Source organism: Lepisosteus oculatus, chromosome 11, assembly GCF_040954835.1.
Source record: "Lepisosteus oculatus isolate fLepOcu1 chromosome 11, fLepOcu1.hap2, whole genome shotgun sequence".
NCBI classification, from domain to species: domain Eukaryota; kingdom Metazoa; phylum Chordata; class Actinopteri; order Semionotiformes; family Lepisosteidae; genus Lepisosteus; species Lepisosteus oculatus.
This window is the reverse complement of record NC_090706.1, coordinates 37,189,519-37,207,355: the sequence shown is the minus strand read 5'-3', so window position 1 is coordinate 37,207,355 and position 17,837 is coordinate 37,189,519. Positions and strand designations below refer to the sequence as shown.

At 37.3% G+C, this 17,837-nt stretch overlaps 1 long non-coding RNA gene across 1 annotated transcript; it reads left to right on the top strand.

Annotated features, from left to right (window-relative positions):
* The first annotated feature begins 4 nt into the window (after window positions 1-4).
* LOC138241901 (uncharacterized) lies at window positions 5-2,221 on the top strand. The gene is made up of 2 exons (XR_011191194.1): window positions 5-103; window positions 1,609-2,221. It is a non-coding gene; the product is annotated as an uncharacterized lncRNA (long non-coding RNA).
* The last annotated feature ends 15,616 nt before the right edge of the window (window positions 2,222-17,837 follow it).

The following is a 17,837-nucleotide window of genomic DNA, read 5'->3' as shown; positions in this document are numbered from 1 at the left end:
AGTAGTCACAAAACCCAGTTTAATTTCACACGGATAAATGTGTTCGCACTACAACTCCCAGGGAGGACATGAATATGAAGCCGAGCAACATGCATAGCCGAAGGTAAGAGTGGGTGGTCATTATGCAACATCGTGTTTATTAGGTTATACCTGTTGTGTGACATTTTTCGGACACGAGTAGGGACTACGAGCCCTGTTTCCATGTGATATAGTTGTTTCGTCTGACAGATTTAAAATCGACGTCACGTCCGGAAAAGATCACAATGTGCGAAATTGTCCGCAGTGTAAATTACGGTAACAGGTGTGGCGACGGTGAACTCGACGTGATCCTATTTTTGTGTCACGCTTGAGAAGTGTGTTTGACATAGCTCAGTGAAAAAAAAACAGAGCGAATAGATGTACAGTTTAATTAAGGCTATTTTTATATGCGCAAAGAACCGAGCTATTACTGTTTGAAAATCTTGATAAATGATGAGGCAGTGACCTAAACGCGCTCACCTTCATTATCTTTCAATGCAAAGATAGCATATTGGAACGCAGACGGCGGCCATTGCAGGTTGTTCGAGCCACAGTATTTTTAAATGTGAATGCTTCCCAGAGGAAACCTGTTCTGTATATTCCCAGCTTTCCACTAACAGACATGGGATATACTTGAGTAGACCCAGAACACACAATCGGAACATAAGGAGAAGTTACATTTTTCTTTACATGAGTCATTCCATGCCATGAATTAAGCACCCATGATTGTGAAGCTGAGGAAGACCCTCAGATAAATTGGTTGCTATTTTAGCAACCAAATGTTCTGTATATAGTCTAGGTGGTTTCAACTCATTGGTGACAGTGCCTTTCTTATATTTTTATCATTAGAAATGAGTGGAGGCCACTCAGTCTTGGCTCACTGTATTGTTTCTTGTTGTGACAGCTTAACATCAGTTTAATGTTTTTTTTCTTGTTTAAACCATATATTTACTTACCCATGACCCCATAACGTGTACCCTTTATATTATTACTGTGTATACTGTACAATGCGAGCATCACGCCTCTGGTTACACCCCCATTTTTACACTAAACATGCAGAGAGAGGTGTTTTGCTCATCACAGACAACGAACGGCGAGTCAGCATACAGGAATGAAGTACAGTATCTGATTTGGGTTGAATGGTGCAGCCTAATCGACCTAGATGTCGATAAATGTCAGTAAAACGAATGAACTTGTAATGAACATTAGCGCTGCAAAGGAGCACTCCAACCACTATATATCAGTGGTCAGGTTGTAGAGGTGGTGGAGAATTTGAAGTTCCTGGGCACCACCATCTCCAACACACAGGTCATCACACCCATTATGGTCAGGAAAGCTCACCAGAGGCTGGAGCATCATGGGAAGCAAGAACCCTCTTTTACAGATCTGTTGTTGAGAGTGCTGTGACCTTCTCTGTCACTGTGTGGTCTGGCAGCACTTCTGCCCAGGACAAGAAACAGCTAGAGAGAGGTGTGTATGTTGCCTCCAAACATGTAGGATGTCACCTTCTCTCTGTAGCCCCACTTTACCTCTCCAGACCGAAACTCACAAGATCCTCACCAACTTTCCCCATCCTGTCCTCCTCTCTAGTAGGACTCAGGTCCGTCAAGACAGAGACTACCAGGCTTCATAACAGCAGCGGAGTGGTGGCTCTGTGGCTAAGGATCTGTGCCTGTGACTAGAAGGTTGCCTGTTCAAATCCCGCAGCCGGCAGAGGAATCCTACTCCGTTGGGCCCCTGAGCAAGGCCCTTAACCCCAACTGCTCCAGGGGCGCTGTACAATGGCTGACCCTGTGCTCTGACCCCTAAACTTCTCTCCCTGTTTGTGTGTCTGTGTCTCATGGAGAGCAAGCTGGGGTATGCGAAAAGATGAATTCCTAATGCAAGAAATTGTATAGGGACTAATAAAGCAACATTATTATTATTATTAAAAAAAAAACCTGTCCAGAGGCTGTAATATGCATAAACTTTGCACTCTAATTCTGAAATGCTTTGCATCGCTCATTGTCATTCTACCAGGCCTCAGTGTTATTTTTCTTATTGTTCTTTATTTTATTACTGGGGCCTGTTTAGGATGATGGGTGGATGCATTCCAGTATCGGCTTTATGTTGTCTATTTGTATTGTATGCCTTTAATCGAATGAGCTCACCGAAACAAATTCCATGTAATTAGTTGTTATGGCAATAAAGTACTGAACTTAAACTTGGTGTTTCTTTTTAATGTCACAGGACCTATAAAGCTAATAGATTTTAAAATCTGGTTTCTTACCTTAAATTGTAAAACAGCTCCTCAGCCTTATACACTTCCTTTTTCTTACATAGAATCATGAATGAGATGCTTTGGAGTCAGATATCTTTGGTACTAGCATATTGTATAACTTTGTATTGTGATGTTCTTCTCTCTATCATTGCAGAACAACCATTCAGCCTAGGTTTTGGTAAAAAAAAAGAAAACTGGTTAATTTCGAATTAAGTTGGTTTATAGAAAACAACTGGTACTCTTGAACAGGAGGTGAATGTTAAAATTTGGGTGATGTAATTAGTGGAGTAACACAGAGCTCTGTACCAACACCTCTGCTCTTCGTAATTTACAGCATGGATCTGGATTCTGGTATTGTTGGTATACTAGCCAGATTTCACGTAATACCGATTTAGAAAGATTAGAAATCACTGTAGATGCAACGAATGTAAAATCCATGTGCTATCCAGGACGGGATGCCATTCCATCACAGAGCATACGCAGACACAGACATGCACACAATCATGGCTAGTTTTTACAGACGCCAATTAACCTACCAGCATGTCTTTGGACTGTGGGAGGAAGCCCACACAAACATGCAGAGAATATACAAACTCCCTGCAGACAGCACCCACGGAATTGAACCCAGGATACCCAGAGATACAAGACAGCAATGCTCACCACTGCAGCACCACATTAAATATTAATTGAATATTAAAGTTCAAGAAGGGGGAGACATTTTTATGCAGGTTCAAGTCTTAACATAGCATTATAGGTTGCTGCTGGAAGAGGTGTTAGTGGGGCCAGCAGGGGGCGCTCACCCTGCGGCTCATGTGGGTCCTAATGCCCCAGTGTAGTGACGGGGACACTATACTGTAAACAGGCGCCGTCCTTCGGATGAGACGTAAAACTGAGGTCCTGACTCTCTGTGGTCATTAAAAATCCCAAGGCGTTTCTCGAAAAGAGTAGGGGTGTACCCCGGCGTCCTGGCCAAATTTCCCATTGGCCTTTATCAATCATGGCCTCCTAACAATCCCCCTCTATAAATTGGCTTCATTACTCTGCTCTCCTCCCCACTGATTGCTGATGTGTGGTGAGCATTCTGGCGCACTATGGCTGTCATCTGGGTGGATGCTGCACATTGGTGGTGGTGGAGGGGAGTCCCCATTACCTGTAAAGCGCTTTGAGTGGGCTGTCCAGACAAGCGCTATATAAGTGTAAGCAATTATTATTATTATTATTATTATTATTATAAAATGTACACAATGAAAACAGTTTAATGATAAATGTTAGGTGTATGTATGTTATTATACCACTTGGTGGAGACAAAGACTAACATAAGACACATTTTGCATTTTTTCACATTTAGATCATTTCACTTAAAAGAAACATTTCTAGAGCTGTCATGTCTTCTTGTGTTACATGGGTTTTCTTGGAATATAAGTCCTGTCTGCAAAGATGTCCTACATTTTGTGAGAGATGTTTGTTTTTTGTCTGGGCCTAAAGGTATTTTACAACTCGAATTCAAGAGTAAGACTGAGCACATGCACAATACAAAAAAAAACAGAATCAAATTACTTTAAAAGTAAGTTTGCCATCTTTTATAAATTAAGCACTTTTGAAGCAACAGAAAAAAAGGATTAATTCAAGAATAACTCATTAAAAATTCTCCACAATTTTGATGGTCCCCAAGAAACAGAAACTTCTAATTGCTTCAGAAACAACATGTTCAAATAAAAAAAAATGTGGATTCTAAACTTTCAATAAAAAGAAGAATTTTGCTCTCGACTGTCCCAAAAAAAACAAACAACTCTGTTTTTCGGAAGCAAAGCTTTTATTGGGAGTAACATTAAAATTATCCAACAAGATTACAAAGACATTATCAAATAAAATTTTAACCCAAAAAAACGTAATGTTCCTTAGCTTTTTACAGTTTATCTTGGCCATTTTTTCACAACAACTTGGCTGTTTTTTCTTTGCGTGCTCGAATAAGGAAATGACAAATTTCTATCAGCTCAGCTTGGGGATGCAGTATGGCCCTTGCAGAATTGTAGGAGAGCTGAAAACAATGCAGGCACCTTCTTCCAGAATGTGTGCTGCTGAGCCATTTTCATCATTTTAAACTGGGCATCTACAGCAGAGTTAGTATTGAATTAGGTGCTCACTGATAACACTGCAGGCTCACAAGAGCCTAGAACACTTTCGGAGTTGCCGTTGCCTGTCTGACTCTTTGAGCCCTGCTGGGTGGTGGTGCTCAGCCAGTTGTGCATTACACAATCGGCTAATGACATAGCACAGCATAGACTGAAGATAGTGATGTCTACACTATACAGTTACATTTGTACTGCACACAAGGACTTTTCCTACTTGAGTCACCTGGGAGATATAAATTTGTTTTAATATGGATTGGGAGTTAGTAAGTTATGATGGTGGGAAGCACAGTTGTGCCTCTCAGGGCTGGGGCCTGGGTTCCATTCCGGACCTGGGGTGCTGTCTGTATGTGGTATATATTTGAGCTTATTTCCTCTGGGTGCTCCAGTTTCCTTCCACAGTCCAAAGACATGTGGGTTGGTTAAGTGGCTTCTGGGAAAATGAGCCCTGGTGTAAGAGTGTGTGCCCCGCGATGACCTGGTGTTCCATCCAGGATGTATCCTGCCTCATGCCTGTTGCTTGCTGGGATAGGCTCCAGCTCCCCCTCAAAGTACGTTTAAAGATGATTTGCTAAAGGCTTTATGCACCCGCTGTAATACAGAATATTAACAAGGAGGCTTCAAACTGCTGAACAGTTAAAGACGCCTTTGAATGTACGTGCATAAGACTTCACCAACTTAATGATTTATGTTTTCTTATGCTCATGTTTATTGGACTTGGACTAACTTTGCAATATCTTAAAGATCTTTTGTCTGTGTGTGCTGTGCAGCATGCATTTGAAAAACTTCTTTAATAAATACGTTATAATATCTGGGGGTTCCGAACGGTTCCTAAACTCTAGGCCGACTCAGCCTACTCAGTTATTTAATTTTTTGGAAAAAGCATAAATATCAGTGGGAAAAAGAATAGAAATGTATTTTTGAGCAATAGCTTAAGTAATAGTTTGTCCTCTGTTCTGTTTCCTGCAAGATCTCACATAAAAGAAGTAGATGGTTTTAGTCAGGCTTGATGATGTAATGTGATCTAGCAGCTATCTCATCACATGTCATCTTCTCAGTGATGGGGAAATATATAAAAAAACTCAACTCAAACAGGGTTCATTACTCTCAGTACCTTTAAATTAAAATACTGTCTCACAATTTTATACCTATTGACTACCTAGTGATTGAGGTTGTCATTCAGGAAAAAACTTCCATTTTTTTGATATATCAAGTTATCTAGGGCAACAGAGCCACCACGAAAAGAGAGTAAATGAATCAAAAAGTTTGTTACACATAAGGTTTTAAAAATTATACAGATATTAAAACAGGACTTTCTCAATTAGTCTAATAAGTATTTAATTCTTAAATACTTAGCCTACAAAGTCAATGCACAGGATCGCTGATTTCCACTAAGTGGTAATATTCCTGTCTTGAGCATTTGTTGTAAGATTTAGTAGAATAGTTTTGTTAAAATGCTTCTAATACCTGTAACACTTATACTCATACTGTTTAATACAGAACTTTGCCTTTGCTTTGCCTGGGGGTTGTTATCAATTTATTCCTCAATAAAGACACTGAGTGAAATATTCATTTAATATATTAGCCATTTCCTGTTCATAATGTTTCCCATTAGTATCTCTAAAACCATTTGCTTTATCCTTTACTGTTCTTTTGCCAATGTAATACTGAATTCTCAAAACATTGACTGAATTTAGTGTAAGTTACAGAATACTTCCATGCAATTGTTGCAGGCCCCTCTTTTCCCATTCCAAAGCCTGACACATCCGCAGGGTAAGAGTTTCTGTTGTTATCTGAATAATATATCTGGCATGAATACTTCATGGCCACCAGCTGGTGGAATGAGTTTAAGCAGCTGAAGAAAGAGACATATTGTTCAGCTGGTCCATTTGAAATGAAATCTCCAATTCCCCTGCTCATTGCTTTGGCAGATCACAAGTAGAATTAGCATGAATAAGCTGCGTGTGTAAGTGTGACATGTATTCATGTGGAACTCCATGAACTGTCTGACATTTTCTCTCTCTTCAGTGATGCACAATGTGACAATTGTGCCATTTGCCTCAGGCTTGCAACCAGAGTTGGGTGGGGGGGGTTGAGGGGTCAGATAAACACTCCAAAACAAAGAAAAATGATCAATCTCTTTGTGAAATGTATGCATAATACTAGAACAAAATTATTTTCTTTTACATGACTTTATTTGTACTCTGCAGTTCAGGTTACTCTCTGTATCCATTAATCTAAAAGTACAAGAGAACAACAGAAAGGTTACAATTAAAAATTGGCCAATTTGAAAAAGTCCTATAATTTCCATTTGTATCTTTATTTTGAAGATAAGTATATAAGTAAGACAGAAAATGAATTCACTGTCATCATGTTGTACTTTTGATTGTATTTGTAAGTATTTGTTGTGAATTTTATGTAAGCCTCTCTTCTCCTAGCTTACTTTTTTTGCAACTCGTACAGCTACAGCAAAAACACTGCTTCAATTCAGACTTCTGCCAGAAAGTCTAAAATAAGTGGAACTAATTACTATGGCTTTGCTCTTTAATGGTGCAGGTTACCCATTAAAACCTTGTTTGTTTTGTGTATGGTTCTCCAAGATGCTGTATCAGAAGCTGTTTTTTATGGGTGAAGAGAACAGAAAATACTATAAAGAAAAATGTGAAGATCCAACATGTATAGAGAATAAGAGGAGAAGCAAAATCATAAAGCATGTTTTTAAATGTGACCATATTACCAAACTAAATTAGCTTCTTAGGAGAAGAATTAGGCCTCCCTCATTTATTGTTTCTTGATGGTTGCTATTGTTTCTCATCTCTCTATTATGTAGATAAGAGAGCTGATAGCTACTGTATACCCGGTTAGAAATGCTATTGCTCAGTTGGATCTTTCCTGATTTGTATGATTCCAGTAACTTAATGGAGTAAAATTGTTGGAGGTCCTGCCTGCTTAATGTGTATGTCAGTGTTAACTGCTGAGCACACAGGCCTTGTCGGCCACACATACTGTACTTATCGTCTGTGGCATTCTAGTAGGTTGTTCACATATACTGTATGTTGCCATACTTAGTTTTGGTTTACCTTTTTAATATTTCAGTAGTGCTTGGAATTGTTTTTGATAAATTGTATCTCATAGCATCTCTGCCAATGGTCAATTGTACAGTACAATAATGGATTGAGAAATAACAATATACCAGTTTGATTTACCTTTTTTAAGTGACAGTTCCTCACTTGATGCATTGTAAGTGCCTGCAAATCACATTACAGTCCCACATGAACAATAACCCTGAGTGACATGTGAAATAATAAAGCTCCAAGGCATACAGCTGCTGTTGAAACTGTATATAAAGTGTGTGATAAGTGTCAGTGTATCTGAGCAAGGGATACACTTTCCATTCATCTTTAACTTATATTTTCTTACTTTTAAATTTTTTGATATTCCTTGTTTCAAACTGAAAGATAGACTGCATGTTCTTTAAAGCTCTTTAAGTGCACCTCACTCTTGTCTTGCTTAATATGACTTTTTGCACATTTCTCATCTAATATGTCATTAAAAACACCAGAACTTATGAAGGCAACTTAGTGTATTTAAATTGTTGATCCATGTTTGGCCTTCATGTTTTGCTTAATATTTTAAAACAAGAGCATCATAAGGTTCTTTTATGCAAAATATTGCTAGTAGATCCATAACAATTGGATAATATTAAAAGAAAAATAGGTATTAAATGAGCGCTGTAAGCAAAAGACTCCTTTAGGTATTATTCATCATTTGTGATAGAAAACTTGCTAAGAGTAAAAATATGTTCAGAATGTCTATCATCTTCTAACTTGTTTGTTAGTTTTGCTGGCAAACTGGGAATGTAAATACATGTATCTTCTAAAGAGTACCACAGGTGGGATTTTTTATTTGCAGGCACTAGCAACCACTGGGATAACCATGAGAGTTAAGGAACAGAAAGACAAAGACTCTTACTAAGATGGAATATATTAAAAGACGTTACAAATAATAAAAAAAAACATACCAAAAGAACTTTCATCCACTGAAACCCTTGTGTAAATCCACATCAGATAAAATGACTAGAAACAGACAAAACAGCTTGATTCAGAGGGTTTTACAGATCTTTGCGCACAACAGGCTGTCAGTGATTCCTTAGCTCATTGTGGAATTTGGAAGCTGAAACTTTGTGCCCTCTGTTGAGACTCCTGTTCCAACAAGCAGCCAGTGGAGGGGTGCTTCCAATTTATAGACCTTCCTGGAGGTGATTAAGAAGATCACATGAGGGGTAGTTTCTGGCAAGTGCAAAGCCAAACTTCTGACCCTAGAGAAAGTGTCTCTAATTCATAATTTCCCAATGCCATGTTGTACAGATCACAAACCATGCAATTTCCCCAAATCCAAAGTCTCAGTGTCCCATGGGTCCTAGCCTAGGCATGCAACCACTATAAAATACATTCTTCCACAAATCTTTCTCGACATCCTCTGGGCTAGAGAACCTGATCAGAAAGGATTTATTGTTTCTCTTTTAAAAAAAACATTTTTGTATTGTTTGTATACGCTCTAGCAGGATCACATAGTGATAGTAACCATGGTTTACATTAAAACACTCTGATAGGTATCAGTTGTAATCCATCATTTCTTCACTGAAGGGTCTAGAAGAAATCCGATTTTGTTCAGTGGAAGGGAGCTGGGACATTGCTGATTTTAACTTGGAATGAGCAAAGAAAAGAGAAAAGTGTACTGTGGATCCACTCTTCCCCTTTGTTCTTTTGTAGTCTGTGAAGTTTTTCAAATACTGTTGGTATGTTGACTTCACATTTCTACGTCTGTAAAGTAAGAAAAAGCTTCCTACCATATTCAATGTGTGTGAATTTCAACGTCATACCTCCAGTTTATAGTAAGAACAAATCTTTGGCAATGATTAACATTAAACAACATCCTATCTGCTCTGCCAGCAGCTGGACTGGTTTTGTTTTCTCTGGGAGTTATTAATGTAGATTGTTTATTGGAAGTATCTCCAATATCAAGTACATTTTATGTTTTTATAAAGGTTACACATAACCTTTATTGTCTAACTCATGTATTTACCATATTCATTTGTGCAGCACCACAAATAGATTATTTGAAATAAATGTGTGGCCAGTGAGTTCCTTGAGACACGGTGAAATGAGTGCACAGCACCGTACATTGTGATTCTCTCAGTCATTGTGATTCATAACCTAATGTCAGTTCCACATAGTGAATTATGTAAATATACGTCTTCCAGCTACGATACTAATGCTAAAGGTCCTGTTTTTCATCTGGCATATTGCAAGCTAGCTTCATAGCTTATTTCAACAGAAGGCAGCTGTCATGGCTATTTCACCTTATTTACGTGTGCAGGTTGGGGTTATGAATCCCTGTAAGACATGCTGCAACAATAAAAGAGTGGGAGGCCAAATTACTGAATACTAAAGAAGAATAATGCTTCTATTAATATGTGTTTATTAAAAAAACAGTGTTCCCTTGAGGTTTTACAGAAAGTGGCTTTCCCCAGAACAAATCCATCCTATCTCAGAAAAGCAAATATTGAGTAATAAAGACACACTGAATCACTCACAAAAAGCAATGTGTCTTTTTCAATCTCTTCATTGGTTTGCGGCATTGCTACAGTTATTTTCCATTATGTCCAAAGAAAATGGAAGGGGCCAGCAGATGGCACCAATAAATCACATAAAGAATTTGAAATGGAGGAAACAAGAGCTCTAGCCAGCAAAAGTCAAATATCTACAGATATCAATTTGAACTATTTTGTTGTATATTGCCCACAGAATGTTACAGAATGAAAGAGTTATAGCATTACTGAGAAATTGAGAAAAAATACACAGCAGTTTGTCTTCTCAGGAAACATTCTTTCTGCATTTCCAGAAGGAAAAGTAAAAGAAAGCAAAAAGCAGATAAAAAGAAATGTAAATAGGTCATGCATGGACACAGGCTCTAATTACGAATCTCAGAATGTTTTCTACTTTGTTTATTTTCTACAAATACATTAAATGCCCTCTGTGTTATAGGAGTCATGTCTTGAACAGCAGTCTTGAAAAAATTTCAGCAAGCAAGGGTTGGGGGACAGTCTGCTCCTTGGTGATAAGTCACAAAGGGAATTTATGTGAGAGGGCATAATTTACACTACAAAGAAACTATTTTTGTTATTTACAGAAGACAAGGAGGCATACTACAGCCAATGCTAAAATTTCCTTTCTATTGATGTGGAAATACACTGCTGTGGAAATGGCTTAGATATTTTAAGCACAATCAAGAGTTCCAAGAAATGTATGTTATGATCATCAACAATTTATTCAAAGCTTCTACTAATGTTTTCTACTATTATTAAAACTGAGACTTGAATACAGCTTGGGTTAGGCAGAAGGAAACCATGTGTGTGATTTTTACAACTCAAAGCAAACTGTACACGAGCAGCCAGTGTGTTTATAGCAGCTCCATTCCGATTGAATACCAAACAAAAGCTTACATGCACACAATAGATAAGAAATCCCACTGTAGCTATTTACAAGTATAAGAGGCTGAATAGCGGCATCTAGTGGTAAATCGACTGAAACTGCAGTCGCTTCTTGAATCGGTCTACCAAAGCTACTTTTGTAAGGCAAAATGGGGAACTACTGTATCACCCGAAGGACATCCGAAGCTGAAACTTTGTGTTTCTTTTCTTCTCTTTTCAGCATGGAATAAACCTTTACCTGTTCCTTTACAGCCTACTTGAACTGTTGAAACAAGTTGTTGTGTATTTCTGCAAAGAACGAAAAGGAAAGGTAAGGTTAGCCACCTGAGAGAAAGAAAACGAAATGGTACATGATCAAAAAGTGAGAGAAAATAGTACACCCCGAATGACAGGAGTGTTCATGCGTAATAACTTTATATTTCAAATGTTTACTGAAAATTCGTTCTGCGTCATTTTTATGAGTTCAGCGGAGGTCCACTAGTTCATGAGATTCAAGAGCAGAGACAGAATTGCCCTTTGGAGAATACAACATTTGTAAAAGCTTGAGAAAAAGATCCAACAGCTTGCCAACTGCTGTTTCACTTAGCAAATATCCCAGGGTGAGTAAGCTGACCAAATAAATGCATTTTCAAAACAACAAAAAAATTCTGCAGTTGCAGTCCAAATGAATAGTAAGAATTTCTCTTGTTGCTATTTAGACAAATGATGATGGGGTTTCTGTCTATTTCAATTTAAAAAATAACTTCAAGTCCATTTAGATATTGATTTCAAGTGCATTTGAGAGAACATATTGGTAGGAAGAGTACAGTATTTGGTGAAGTGAAAAATGCACAATGTAAAAGGATTTGCTCCAATTGGTGTGATGAATCTAACTAATCTTCTTAACATTTCTAAACATTTTCATATTCATCTACCTATTGAAGTGAAATGGAATTACAGTAACCAGTGCATGGGTATTGGTTAATACCTCCTAATAATGAAGACAATTATGGGTATTTATATTCTTTTAAAGTTGATGCTTAACTATAAAATATCACGCAAAAAAAAAACAAATGAGCACATTGTCACCTGTCTATTTGTATATATAAGAATGATAGGAACATTGAGTACTGAAAATGAAGAATCGCAAGACACAAAAATTAAATTCAATTTTGTAAAAATATTACTGAAATATAACCTGAATTCTATGGGAAACGGACATTTAGCAACTCATGTTCTTTACTTTTTTTTTATAAATGGACAATCGGTTTAATGTTATGAATGTATTGTCCTGCATTTAATGCTGTGTTTTATTGCTGTGGTAATATTCTTTTGTAATTTTAAGTCAAACTGTTTTATATGAATGTACCTTAAAATATATAAAATGGATCAATGTTTAAGTACAGACGTTTATTAAAATGGTTTATGCTGGTAATGCTCATTAAATGTGTTTTTTTCCCCCAATAATACTTAATCAAACACCTTCTTTTATATTGGTGGTTCTCTACAATCTTACTTACTCCTAGCTTGGGCAGGGCTATTTTCATGTAAGGTTTCCCTGTGGTTCTCACATTGGTAGTTACTCTCTTTTTTATGGCAAAAGACTTTCCAGTAATTACCAGCTGAGTAAGACAATGAAGCCCTGTTGAACTGGAGTGAACCACAGATTTTGCTGCAGTGAAATTAAAATGATAAAGAACTGCAGTCAGAATATCCTGTTTGAAATGTTCCAAGTGACACAATTAAGAAATGGCAGCAATACTGCAATGCAGCCTAACAAGCCATAAGTTATTCTTAATGATTTCAACACCCATGCACCACTTACAATAAGGTATTACATTATTTTTTTTTCTCGGCCTTTAAAAGCGAAGTTTCAGCAATAATTTCCTGTACGGGCACCCTGTGGATAGTGATTAAAGGAAGTGAGTTATGTATTCTGACAGTCAGAGTGTTAAGTCATTTACATGGATGCTTCTAAAAGAGGAATCATTCATCACACACATATGTGTATATACCATACCTACTGTATACATACGGTATGGGTTTATAAGTGTGTGCATAATTAAATCTGGAGCCTGTTGCTCTTTGCATTTGATATTTTTTCTTGCTTAGAGATGAACATTTTGGCTGATGACAAAGTTCTTTGCACATTATGCACCTGGGTACAAACATTCTGCAAGCTTGCTGGATATATTCCCCATTTCAGTCTTTTTTGGAGAACTACAACAGTCATCAACATATCGTGAAGTCAATTTTAGGACTGAAGATCAAGAGTGAAGATCTAAGGCTCTATCACAACCAACTGTCTATATTTCAAATTGCTCATACGCTGAACTGCTCTTATACTAGAGTTGGACTGAAGATACTGAAATGTTTTCATTCTCACAAAATTATGACAAATGTATTATGAAAAACTTGCCAAGATTTTGAAAAGGTAAATAGAAGTACTTTCTGCATATGAATTGAACCTATGTGTTTCCACAGGACTATGCTGTGTCTCTAATAACCGGTTACTGAGAAGACATTGAGAAAGATTTGCACTGTTGATTATAATCTACCAAGCCATGTAGCCTTAACCTCTTAACAACTAGGTTAAATATTTAATGTGTTTGAAATAAAGTTAAAGTGTGACAGTATAGCATAATGATACTGCAAACAAGGTAGTCAGTTCTGTATTTATTAGGAGCAAAGATGCAGAGGCTGTGGTTGTGATTTGCTCTGAGGAGCCCCAGAGGCAGATTTAAGCCCAAGTGATGTCCATTCCTATTTATTCACCCATTACCTCTCCAGAAGAGACCAGGGGGAAATAAAATAATAATCGCAGCAGCTTTGTGTGTGGAAGTTTATGACTCTTCTGCCTTGCTTTTTAGTTACTGATTTTCTTTGTTATCTACATAGCTATTACCATTTCCAAAGCTTCATGACACATACAGTACAGGGGAATAGTTACTGTGTTATCGTCAATTATAGTCTGCAACCTTCCTTTCCATGAATGGCTTTGTATTGATACACTAATTACATGGGGTTCTTCAATGTTACCTTGCCTTGCCTGGAATTGAAAACTCTCAATACTAAAATGTAATTGAAATTAAAACAGTTAATGCTTTGAGGTTTTACAATGGAAAAACATGTGTACTTCTCTGCTGACATTTACATTTTTTTGTGTTCTGATTAATGATTAATTAATCAACAACCCCGTTCGTTGTCTTATTAATTGATTGATACCCAGAATCTGGCCAAAAGATCAACTAGGAAGTGAAATCAAGAGCACGCAAGAAATAACCTGCTTTTTCACTTTTGCTCTGTCTGGAGCAGGTTTTGTATCCAGGTGGGTGGAGCCATTGATATAACAGGTTTCCTTGCTAGTGTTAGGTCTGCTAAACTGTGACAGATTCTTCGAACATACAGTAGATCTACATACCCATAAGGGTAATAAATGTTTTGGGACTTTTGATACCAAGGGCAGCTAAAGGTTATGCAAAGATATCTACAGATAAAAATTTCATTGGCCAAAAAGCCAATTCCGAGTCCTTTACTGCTTAAAAAGGGTTGTAGAGCTTCTCTATGTCATGAAGAAGGCCTCAGAAACATTAAAACCCGGACCACAATCACCCAACAATTTGTGTAAATTATTCCGAACAGAGATGCTGTGACCTTCTTAAGGTGAGGAAAGACAATGACTCCAGTGGCAAGAAGCTATAACAGATAACTTCTTTTAATTATACACTGGGGTATGGAGATGTTTAAGACTTTTGTCCTTTTCTTTCGTCTCCTAAATCACATGTCTGTATCGATATCTGAAGTCCATTGACCAGCTCAAATTTGTGGCTTAACTATCCCCAGGATACTGCTCAGTTCTTTATTGCACTGCCTTCAGTCAATTATCACATGATACAATGTCACGCATCCATCTTTATTAATTTTAATGTTCCCAATTGGTTTTCTTTCTGTATAGTTCCATGTGCCTGAACTGCCTCAATGACAATTGACCTCTAAGTAATAAAGGAAAGAGGTGACCTCTAATTTTAAGTTATTAAGAATAACTTTGGGGTGCCAAATACATTTTTTAAACACATCAACACACTTTAGATCACACTTTTATTTTTTATATTATTTCCATGTTTCCATTTTTGCCTTTTTATTCTAAAATTCTTTTGCATTAATACATTTAAATTGAATAATGCCATATTTGCATTCCCTTTAGGTTCTTGAAATATGTTCTTCACATATGAAATTAAATAATAGAATAAAGTTCCTGCTTTTGATGTATTTTATGTAAAATACACGCTCCTGTGTGCCCTGTATTATGAAACCCCCATTCATACTTAAGTTTGCCCCAGAGCATAACCTGCAGTGCTTGTAAAAAGTCAAATGTGCTGTTGAGAGCAGCAACAGCTCATTGTGTCGGTGTCAACATTAGCCAGAAGATGACATGAGTTATTGGTGTCTAACAGCATTTGCCCAGAAAACTTCAGAGAAGAAAATTTTCATAATCAAAATAAATTAAATAAGCTCTGTAATGTTTGCAGCTAAATACAGCTCTGTCATCAGTGCTGAAGCTTAAAAAGTGGGCTCTCAACAAAGGTGTAGGGAAGAAATGTAAAAAAATAAACATTTTCCCAGAAGACCTGTGACAGGCTTGCTTGCTCCTTTCCAGAATTCTAGTGATTCTCTAACTTGAACATGGCCACCACAGGTACAGTACTGCTCTGGCCTGACTCATGAGCCTCAGCAATCTGATGTGTTTCTGAATGTGAAATGTTGTGAAGTACTGTCCAAGCATTCAAAGAATCAGAGCCATTCTGATTTTACAAGCCTGTTAAAAACAACACTGCCTTCCAACACATTTACAAGAGTGACTCCAGTACCACAATGATCTATACATACTTAAAACAATTACAAAACAGTCAGACAACACATTGGTGTCATTGTATTTTCCTATGGCAATCCAAGCACCAAGGTCAGTTTGAGTGTTGGTGTCAAGTCTTTCCACTTGGTTTAATCAGCGTCTTAAAGAACAGCCCATTGATTACCGAAAGGGACCTTAGGACTCACATAGAGTTTCAACATAACTGCTGTCTGTCGATACTACAAGTCAGCCTAAGAACAAGAATTCATGTATAATAAACTTGTTGATGAAGTGAAAGAGGATAGTTTAAGTCCCCACGGTCATTTCACTCTGAATCTTGCTTAGACAATGGTTTCCCCGTTTTTACCTGTTTCGTAATTGAGCGTTTCACAGACTTTGAAGTAGAGTCGGCCTCATTTATTAGGCAGTCCTTTTGAAGCGCCTAATTTATTTTTCCCATTAAAACATTTTAATGTTTTAATCCCTCTTGTGTTAACAGAGCTGTTAATAGGAGACAAAGCTACACAGAGGACCTACATTATTAATGCCTACTCAAACACTTTGTTTCCCTTGAGAACCAACCTGGTATTGTGTGCTGCCAACAAACACTAATCCATCTCAGCTTTCTGGTAACGTAAACAACTTGTCAAAATGGTGCTCTCTCCTGTCAAAACCAGTACTGTATGTTGTTAAATGTCAGAAAGGATGGGATAGAATGCAAATGCAGAGGCGTGATAGTCACTGAATTTTAAAACACCTGATTTATCTTTAAGCACTGCAGTGTGCTTCACATGATCATACAGCAGACGCAAGTTTTCACTCTTTTAGTAAGTGATAAGTAATGGTAATGTCTCCAGCTAATATGAATTCACCCAGCATTTTTATGAAAGGGCTTTAATAGGAGTAGATAGTAAATCATCCAAATCTTTACATATTGCAGAATGTCACAATATAGTTTTCTTTAATATATTTATTTTTTTCCAAAAGAGAGTCATTCTGATTTTCATTCTGATTGCAGGTAAGCAAGCCTTTTTTCGACATAAATTCTACATAAGTTAAGAGGTCTTTCGGCTTAGTAAAACTCTTCCTACAGGAAGTTCAGGCTCATTTAATTGGTTTTCTATTCCATGGCCAAATTTGAAAATGTGAGTCTCTGAAAAATAAACCTCCAGAATTTAGCACAGGAGAAAGGGAGGTCTTGATCAAGAGCTTGCTGACAAAAAAAGACAGGGCAATCTGTAATTTGAAAAACAGAAGCCAAACCGATTCAGATGTTGTCAACTATGGGAGACCATTTAACCTTACACCACTTGCTTTAATGCTTACAGCATCAGAATAGAAGGTCAGGACTTAAAACTGATCTAATGTCAACCCTCCATGCTCCCCACACACATGTGCACACAGGATGTAGGCTACTTATCTTCAATGTGAAATAAACTATTAATCCGTTTCCCTGATGGAAAGGAAGAAATGAAGTGGAAATGGACTGCTATGATAAAAAAAAATCATTAACTCTTAGCCTCATGCTGTAGCTGATTTTATAAGAAGACAAAAATATACTGGTAAGAATGTTTCAAAGCAGCAAGACGTCTATGCATGAAATTACAGTTATGCATATAGTACAATAGAGAACTAATACACATGGTGCTACAAATGAAACAAATTGAATGCCTAAGGAGTGATTTATGAGAAGTGTGGAAATGTGTCCCATTTTTGTGCACTTCAAAAATATCTCATTGTATGACACATTCAAGGATTAAATAGCGTTTAGCTTGGTTAGCAAAGCTTCCATTTAAAAACAGACATTTGGAGAAGTAGGCTCGACCAGGTGAAAATAGATATGTATTTTCTGGTCCACTGTAATGGTAAAACATGCATTCAGGCAACACAAACGATATATACATAGATCGTAGCTGCAACTGGTAAATTAATCTAAGGTTTGTTGGTTATGTTGTCACTAAATTACCAATAAATATCATATGGTCAATGGTTTTATTGAGGGAACCCATTCTTTTCTATTCTATGGTTTAATAACAGATTACAGGCTTTTCCAACCCTGACTCTTTTTTTCCTTTCCTCAGATGGAAGCCCACCTTCATTTTGAAATAG